This window comes from Salmo trutta, chromosome 6 (genome assembly GCF_901001165.1).
Source record: "Salmo trutta chromosome 6, fSalTru1.1, whole genome shotgun sequence".
Classification (NCBI taxonomy): domain Eukaryota; kingdom Metazoa; phylum Chordata; class Actinopteri; order Salmoniformes; family Salmonidae; genus Salmo; species Salmo trutta.
Window position 1 is genome coordinate 37,350,784 of NC_042962.1, and position 9,650 is coordinate 37,360,433.

General features: G+C 42.3%; 1 long non-coding RNA gene across 1 annotated transcript; it reads left to right on the plus strand.

The window, feature by feature from the left end:
* The first annotated feature begins 6,908 nt into the window (after window positions 1-6,908).
* LOC115195214 (uncharacterized) lies at window positions 6,909-7,289 on the plus strand. Its single transcript, XR_003878614.1, has 2 exons — window positions 6,909-7,074; window positions 7,192-7,289. It is a non-coding gene; the product is annotated as an uncharacterized LOC115195214 (long non-coding RNA).
* The last annotated feature ends 2,361 nt before the right edge of the window (window positions 7,290-9,650 follow it).

A 9,650-nucleotide genomic window follows, 5' to 3' on the forward strand; every position in this document is an offset into this window, starting at 1 on the left:
AAATTTGTGACACTATGCAACACTTCTCCAGGTGCGCAATATTTTATGTGGGAGTTTCAGAAAAGCAAACAAAATCAAACTAAGTGCATATTCTATATTCATAGCTGATATGAAATGTCCTACATGGCAGTAGCTAATGTGAATCGGCCGTAAATAAGAGTAAATGCCCATTCAGAGAGCAACACACGCACACACACCTACACACACACACGCACACACTGTAGCAAGAGAGCAGGGAGAGGGTGAAAAATGTAGACTATGTGAGGTTTTCATAGTATTGACTTTTACAGTAGCCTATCACACAATGACTGTGTGTAATGCAAATTAATGATAACAGAGTGAATGTTTGCCCACTTCTTTTAGTAGGCTACACACGATATTGGTCCTATACTACTACGGCATACAAAATGTACAAAAATGTAGACCTATCCGAAATGCAGCCACATACACAACAGTCACTTTGCTCACAAGAAAGCATGCGATGTTGAAGAGAAGCCCCACGAAAACTGGTAGGCCAAGATACGCTCATTAAAACAGCACACACCGTAACCATCAATTCAGGACCATGGACAGAAGGCTACCACCAGTCAGCGAGATGAAAGAAGGCACTGCCAATTTCAGCACCACTGAAGTGGACAGCCAGGACAATAGGAGCTCTGCGCCAGGGCTCACCTCAGAGCACAACCAATAGGCTACGTTGGTCACTGTCCCTATACCCATAAAATTACACAAAGCTGTATATCTATCAATAGCAATTAGACCGACAAAGCAAGCAATGATATTAAGAATCACAGATGAATGTAACATGCAATGAAGTAAAAAGCAACGGCCTAAAGTAACTGTACATTACATTAAAAAATCTGCCAAACAACCAGGCTTACATGAGGGAAAACCAATCATTCTGGCACCGTGACCAGAACCATAAAGGTTGTAGCTTACCATTTAGACATGTTGCATCCCCCTCAATGATATGTCAAACCTCTTGAGAAGTTTCTGATTTCATTCTTCTTCTTGACAAAATGTACTTGTCAGGTCCCTCTCAATTGTCAGCTGGACAAGCTGGGCTTTTGTTGATCTAACATGCTGCGCTTGTGTTCACCGAATACGTTCTTCAGGGTGGCGGAGGAATTTTTGACAAATTGCTGTAGCTGCCCCAAATGTTAATCCATGTTTCAGTGACAACAGCACAGTGATTATTGCTGACAAAGGCCCGCTGTATTTTTGAAGAAAACTGAGTGTGGTCAATTTGTTGTTGCTGGCTTTGTTTGAGATTTCACTTTGCAAGAATGTGTGAGCCACAATAAACTCCGCTCCTACTGGTTCAGTTTTGGTTAGATCCAACAATGACTTGATCTTGTTCACATCCAAAATGTTTAGGCTCTCGGGATCCATGGCACATAGAAATTCCAGCAGTTGACTATTTATTTCGCTAAATTGTGATGACATTTCCCCCAGCACAGTATCCAAAGTGCTGAAAAACAATAGTTTACACTCCCTCTCGTCTCCATCATCATGACACACTGTGCTTTCAACTACATACTCTTGCAAAGTTTTACTCATGAGTCTGTCGTTTGCTTGGAGCTGGTTTGCTCATGCCCTCCTGGCATGCATCCCAAAGCTTTTCAAATTCAGCATCACATCGCAGTTTTTCATCACACCCATACGTACTGTGGACAAGTTTGACACTGGTGTGCAGATCAATAGCTTCAGACTGCAGTAACTTGTTAGGAGGGTCAAGGAGCTCCAGGATTTCTTAGGACGGTAAGTTGGTGGTTGGAGACATCTCTCTAGTGGTGTGGGGGCTGTGCTTTGGCAAAGTGGGCGGGGTTATATCCTGCCTGTTTGGCCCTGTCCGGGGGTATCATCGGATGGGGCCACAGTGTCTTCTGATCCCTCCTGTCTCAGCCTCCAGTATTTATGCTGCAGTAGTTTATGTGTCGGGGGGCTAGGGTCAGTCTGTTACATCTGGAGTATTTCTCTTGTCTTATCCGGTGTCCTGTGTGAATTTAAATATGCTCTCTCTAATTCTCTCTTTCTCTCTTTCTTTCTTTCTCTCAAATGACCTGCCTCAGGACTACCTGGCATGATGACTCCTTGCTGTCCCCAGTCCACCTGGCCGTGCTGCTGCTCCAGTTTCAACTGTTCTGCCTGCGGCTATGGAACCCTGACCTGTTCACCGGACGTGCTTGTTGCACCCTCGACAACTACTATGATTATTATTATTTGACCATGCTGGTCATTTATGAACATTTTAACATCTTGACCATGTTCTGTTATAATATCCACCCGGCACAGCCAGAAGAGGACTGGCCACCCCTCATAGCCTCGTTCCTCTCTAGGTTTCTTCCTAGGTTTGGGCCTTTCTAGGGAGTTTTTCCTAGGGAGTTTTTCCTAGCCACCGTGCTTCTTTCACATGCATTGCTTGCTGTTTGGGGTTTTAGGCTGGGTTTCTGTACAGCACTTTGAGATATCAGCTGATGTACGAAGGGCTATATAAATAAATTTGATTTGATTTTGTGAGTCATGTTAGCATAAGCCTGTGGCCTCAAGTTTCACATCTGTGCCACATTCACAAGTAGATTCGATTTCACTGAGCATCTCTTTGGTGTTGTCAATGTGGCGTGGTGGCTAGTCCATCTCTGATCAAGTTTTTCCCCAGTGTACTGTGCAGCCACTGTGGGTTTCCTAAAGAAATTGGACAAGGAGCTACACACTTAGAAAAAGTCCTCTATCGCCTCCTCAGACAAAATAGCGTGCACCGCAACCAAATGCACACCTTGAAGCAGGCACTACAAAAGGCCCGCTTTCTCCCACTGAAAATATGGCTCAGGTAAGCGTCAAGACAAACCTGTGCTGGCTCCACATCACCGAGGTCATCAGCTGCTATTGGCTGGGGTAACGGAGGTGCAGGTGCTTGTTGTGATGTTACTCTTGTGCTGCTGGTGCTAGACCATGCCTCCTCTTGAGCTTGTTGGTCAGCAGCCGGCGCGTGGGATGGGTGAGTATTTCATTTGCTGCTAATCTCCTCAACCTCGGTGGTTAGGTTAGCAGGCTGCTCAGTGAGCTCGGCAACGGTCTTAACATGCTGGTCCAATTTTGTTTTGCTATTCTCAGAGCCCAGCCACTTTTGGATATCGATGCTGATCAAAGATTAGCCAATTAGCTATAATTATTCAGTGCACCACTACCAAAACTTAACGAAGGTAGCTTAAGCTGTCTGCAAAAGTGAACAACCTTTTTCCCTCTCTGTGAGTAAAAAAACTGTCAATTTGACCCTGCCATGGGATCCAATGGGGGCTTCCTAAACAGCCATGGGAGCTTCCTAAACAAGGTAATGAAGGTGGCACCTTATGACACTGCATTGCTAGATGCCCAATCAGAATGCATTTTTTATTTTAACTACTAAATATTACATTGTTACACAACCCCTCCCCCTTCCTCAGATCATGAGCGCACATATAGCGTTTGTCCCGGTCTGCGCTACTGGCAGGCCCAGTGTTGCTACATTGGCAAAACTGGGCATGGTAATTCAAATACCATTTGGTATGTGTATGCGAAACAAACCTGGGGGCACACATTCTATCCATGCATCTCTCTCTCTCTCTCTCTCTCTCTCTCTCTCTCTCTCTCTCTCTCTCTCTCTCTCTCTCTCTCTCTCTCTTTCTCTTTCAATCAATCAATCAAATGTATTTATGAAGCCCTTTTTTACATCAGCCGATGTCACAAAGTGCTATACAGAAACCCAGCCTAAAACCCCAAACAACAAGTAATGCAGATGTAGAAGCACGGTGGCTAGAAAAACTCCCTCTCTCTCTCTCTCTCTCTCCTCCTCTCTCTCATCTCTCTCTCTCTCCTCTCTCTCTCCTCTCTCTCCTCTCTCTCTCTCTCTCTCCTCTCTCTCTCTCTCTCTCTCTCTCTTCTTTGTCTCCCATTAGCAGTCTAAGGGAGCAGTGACCTTACGAATCGTGATGACCTTTGTTGTCGTGATGACTGCAGCTGCAGCCTTACCGGCATACCCTGGCCCACCTAATACATCTTCACCCTGCTTTCTTATACCAGGAGTACCTCCCTATTCCCTATATAGTGCACTACTTTTGACCAGGGACCATAGGGAAAAGTGGGCCATTTGAGACAGAGGCCAGGACTCTGATCTGCCACGCAATGTCATTTTGCACTAGCCTGACTACTCACACTAAATTCTTCCACTGCTCTGTCTTTCGCTACATACTTTAGCCTGAGACTACCATCATTGAAGTCATTTGTGGTGATGAGGGGCACGATGGGCGTTGTACAAAACAAAGTCATCAGCGATTGGATAGTCTATGGGCCCTCATCAAAATTAGTGCACTACATAGTTAATATGTTGCCATTTGGGATGTATTCTCTGGTTCTCAGAAATGTGTTTCCAATGAACCATAGTCACCCAAAACTCTTAACATGCACTATAAGGAATGGTTTCGGTTTTGCCTCGTGGCTTGTGCTTTGCTGCTTCCCTCTTTTAAAGGATTCTGTAGTTATTTAAGATTGCTTTCTGCATATATTCAGCATGTTTCCCTGTATGACATTGTTTGATTACAGATTCTCGTCAGTATGCTTTGAATTTAGGTGATGACTGTCTTGATTTTTGACAAACCCTCCCTTGGTTTTGTGGCTGTGGCTCAAGTTCAGTTGATGGGCTTTTGATGTACATACTATTCTGTTCTGTTCACCTGTTCTCTATTTGTATAAGAGGACAGAGGGATACAGAGAGGGATACAGTGGCTCTGTTTAAACATTGTCCAATGATTAGAGGATTACTAGTTCTTCCACAAAGTGCATGTATTACACTGTAAAACCATGAAATCTGACACGTTTGTAACCTAAATGACAGTGTTTAAAAGTTAAACATTAGGCATTAGATTTGTTTATAAGTGTTCTCATCTTAAACATGAGATGTTTAGAATGCAAGATTAAACATGATAGTCAGCTTTTTCCAGTCAGTTTCCAACCAGGAGAACACCTATATCTCCCAAGTGTTTAGATTTTAAACACTTGTGTTAACTTTCCAATTGTCTTGTTTAGAGTGCATTTAGTCATTAGAAATTGATGTGACTTTCCATGCCTTTTATTCAGATTAGTGTTGGAAATGTCTGTCACCTTACCTACATTTCACCACAACTGGACAGGGCATTTGATTCAATAATCATTTTCAATCGCGTGGTGTTGTTGTTCCGTTAATTTCCGATTACTCTCTCAGAGTGAAAAATATGTAGGAGGGGCCTTATTATCATATTTCCCAACAGCCTATTTTGCAGGTTGATTTTTAGAATAGTTTGTTTTAATGTCTATGTTTCCTCATGCACGTTGTTTGATTAATTGATCTTATTGATCTTCAAGTTTTTACTTTCTTCCTCTACTGTCTGGGATCTCCAGCTTTGTTTATACAGAGATGGGTTATTGCCTCAAACAGGATGCTGTTTTCTCTTTCTTTTGTCGAAATTTGTGTTAGCGTTTCATGATCGGAACACACAGACATGCGCATACACACACACACACACACAGGGACAGTGTGTTGACAGTGGGAATGTACCACAGATCATTTTCTAATTTCTCTGTCTGATGAATGTGCTGTTTAGAGAGGCCTCTCACTCTCTCTTCTCCTTTTCTCCTTTTCTTACTCTATTTCTCTTTCTATCTCTATCTCTTCTCTTTATCTCTCTTTCTCTCTCTCTGAATGAGAGCCTCTCACCTTATTCTCTCCCTGTGGGACTGCAGCACTCATTTCATAATGTAGAGTGAATGGGTAGATGGATAGGGACACTCAACAGGATTGTATCACTCTAAAAGACAATAGCAATATTACCTCTACCACTGCAAGGAACAAGTGATTGATGCAGGCAAGAAATGAATTGCAAATACTTCAGTCTGAGAACAATATGCAATTGATTTTACATACACCATAGCCAAATACATTTAAACTCAGTTTTTCAAAATTTCTTACATTTACAGTTTTTTTACGATTGCTTACACACTCAAATTTTACTTTTCCCACAATTAGCAAAACCTTACACTCAAGGAGCAAAACACAAGGCTAGATTTGCACAACTGTAAGCACATTGTCAGCTTCACACTATTTGCAAAACATTACACACAGTGATTTGCAAAACACTAAACACACTTGTATACATCAGACACAGAAGTATATCATGATGTCACTTCCTTGCAATTCCAAAGCACTGACTGTCAAATTACCACACCTATGAGCCAATCTGTTAAACACAACCGTCAGGTGCACAAACACATTATTGCTAAATTGTAGACACACCAATCAGGTTTAAGCACTATAAAAATGCAGCAGGTAGGTTCGCCTGCCTTCAACCAAAATGGAAGGAGTCAGAAGAAGAGTGAGGGTGAGAGGAGGAGTACACAGAGGAGGAGAAGGAGGTAGAGGAGAAGGAGGTAGAAGAAGAGGCAGAGGCCGAGCCAGAGGTCGAGGAAGACCTGAAGCAGGAGGAGAACGTGCACAAAGAAGAAGAGGACCAAATTTATCATATGACATTCGTGCAACACTAGTGGACCATGTTGTGAACCACGGATTGACGCTGAGGGAGGCTGGACTGAGAGTTCAGCCAAATCTTAGCAGATATACAGTGGCATCTGTCATAAGGACTTTTCGACAGGAAAACAGGTAAACGAAGATCTGTCTACAGTTACAGTAATCAGCCGCTTATTGTATGTACCATATCAACACTTGTGATACCCCTTCCTGTGACATTGTACAGTAAGTTACATGTATTATTCTCTACATAGGATTGAGGGTCAGGAACGACAAGGAGGAAGGGGGCCCATATTCACGCAAGAACAAGAGAGAGAGATAATAAACATGGTTTTGGCCAATAATGCTCAGAATCAGGCTCAGAGAACTACAAGCCAACATTATCGGTGACCATGCCATTTTCAATAATGTCCATCAGGTCTCTGTCAACACTGGCACGCATCCTGAAAAGACATCAGGTTCAAATGAAACAACTTTATCGAGTGCCTTTTGAGCGGAATTCAGAGAGGGTCAAACGGCTGCGGCATGAGTATGTGGAGGTTTGTATTGTTCACTTTAGCACTGTGATGTTGCATACTGCACACATTACTTTTTTACATTGACTGTATACTAGACCTATCCTGAACTACACAATTTTGTCTTTCACTGTATTTCAGGGAGTTTTGCAGATGGATGCTGAGGAAATCCTGCATGAATTCATATATATTGATGAGGCAGGGTTCAACCTCACAAAAGCAAGAAGGAGAGGCAGAAATATCATTGGCCAAAGGGCTATAATCAATGTCCCAGGGCAACGCATGGGTAACATCACCCTTTGCGCTGCCATTTCACAGCATGGGGTTCTCCTCCGTCATGCCAAAATGGGCCCTTACAACACACCTCACATTCTCGCATTTTTGGACCGATTGCACCACATCGTCACAGCAGGTAATGAAATGCAACAGATGCAATACACTGTCATCCCGGACAATGTGTCATTCCACCGCTCTGCTTTGGTCCAGAACTGGTTTCAACACCATCCACAGTTGACAGTACTATACCTTCCACCATACTCTCCGTTTCTAAACCCTATCGAAGAGTTTTTCTCTGCATGGCGGTGGAAGGTATACGATCTCCAGCCCCAGGCTCAGGTACCCCTCATTCAGGCCATGGAGGACGCCTGTGACCAAGTCGACTCCGCAGCTGTGCAAGGATGGATTCGACATTCAAGACGGTTTTTCCCGCGTTGTCTTGCTAATGAGGATATTGCTTGTGATGTTGATGAAATTCTTGGCCAGATCCAGCTAGGCGAAGAGATAATGTATAGTATGCCTACTGTAGTATTTTCTGTACAATATTGTCAGTTTTTTTTAGATTATTTTTGATGTTTGTTGTTGTTATTTACTGTAATTGTAACCTGTACTGGATACAGTGTTTTACGTTTGTCTGTTTGCTGAGCTAACAGTGTTATGCACACTACTGTAGTAGCATGAAAACTGGGACATGTTTTGTTGTGATTCTCCATGTTGACTGATTTGGGTATATGGAGAGAAATAAATGACATTTTCCTCAGTCTGCAGCATTGGTCTTGTGTAGTGTTTGTATAGTTGCACTTCTCTGTGTACTTCATTTACAGTACTCTAATCACTGACTTGCTAAAAGTGTTTTAGGTTAGCAACAGCAGTGTGTAACTGGTTCAAAAAGATTGAAGTCATTTGAAATGTGTGTGTTTCGTATGGTAACAAAATCTTGTTTTTATGAAGTCGTGTATAGTTTTGACAAAAGTGTTCCATTTTGCGAATGATCTGAAGTGTTGTGCTACTTTGGTGTAGGGTTGTGCTAATTGTGTGTAGTGTTTTGACAAACCGGGCCCTGTTTTCAAAATTGTTCTTAAACAATTGAAAAACTGTAATCCCAGTAAATTTCCCTGTCTTAGGTCAGTTAGGATCACCACTTTATTTTAAGAATGTGAAATGTCAGAATAATAGTAGAGAATGATTTACTTCAGCTTTTATTTCTTTCATCACATTCCCAGTGGGTCATAAGTTCACAAACTCAATTAGTAATTGGTAGCGTTGCCTTTTAATTTTTTTACTTGGGCCTAATGTTTCAGGTAGCGTTCCACAAGTTTCCCACAATAAGTTGGGTGAATTGTGGCCCATTCCTCCTGACAGAGCTAGTGTAACTGAGTGAAGTTTGTAGGCCTCCTTGCTCGCACACGCTTTTTCAGTTCTGCCCACAAATGTTCTATAGGATTGATGTCAGGCTTTGTGATGGCCACTCTAATACCTTGACTTTGTTGTCCTTAAGCCATTTTGCCAAAACTTTGGAAGTATGCTTGGGGTTATTGTCCATTTGGAAGACCAATTTGCGACCAAGCTTTAACTTCCTGACTTATGTCTTGAGATGTTGCTTCAATATATCCACATCATTTTCCTCCCTCATGATGCCGTCTATTTGTGAAGTGCACCAGTCCCTCCTGCAGCAAAGCACCCCACAACATGATGCTGCCACCCCCCGTGCTTCACTGTTGGGAAGGTGTTCTTCGGTTTGTAAGCCTCCCCCTTTTTCCTCCAAACATAAAGATGGTCATTATGGCCAAAAAGTTATATTTTTGTTTCATCAGACCAGAGGACATTTCTCCAAAATTACAATCTTTGTCCATGTGCAGTTGCAAACCGTAGTCTGGCTTTTTTATGGCGGTTTTGGAGCAATGGCTTCTTTCTTGCTGAGTGGCCTTTCAGGTTATGTTGATATAGGACTCGTTTTACTATGGATATAGATACTTTTATACCTGTTAGCTCCAGCATTTTTACAAGGTCCTTTGCTGTTGTTCTGGGATTGATTTGCACTTTTCACACCAAAGTATGTTCATCACTAGGAGACAGAACGTGTCTCCTTCCTGAGCGGAATGACGTCTGCGTGGTCCCATGGTGTTTATACTTGCGTGCTATTGTTTGTACAGATGAACGTGGTACCTTCAGACTTTTGGAAATTTCTCCCAAAAAATGAACCAGACTTGTGGAGGTCTACAATTTTTTTTCTGAGGTCTTATTTATTTATAAATATTTATCAGAATATAAAATGAGTACCTTAGAGAAAGGATAAAAAGACTTACAAAATACTCTCTATAAAA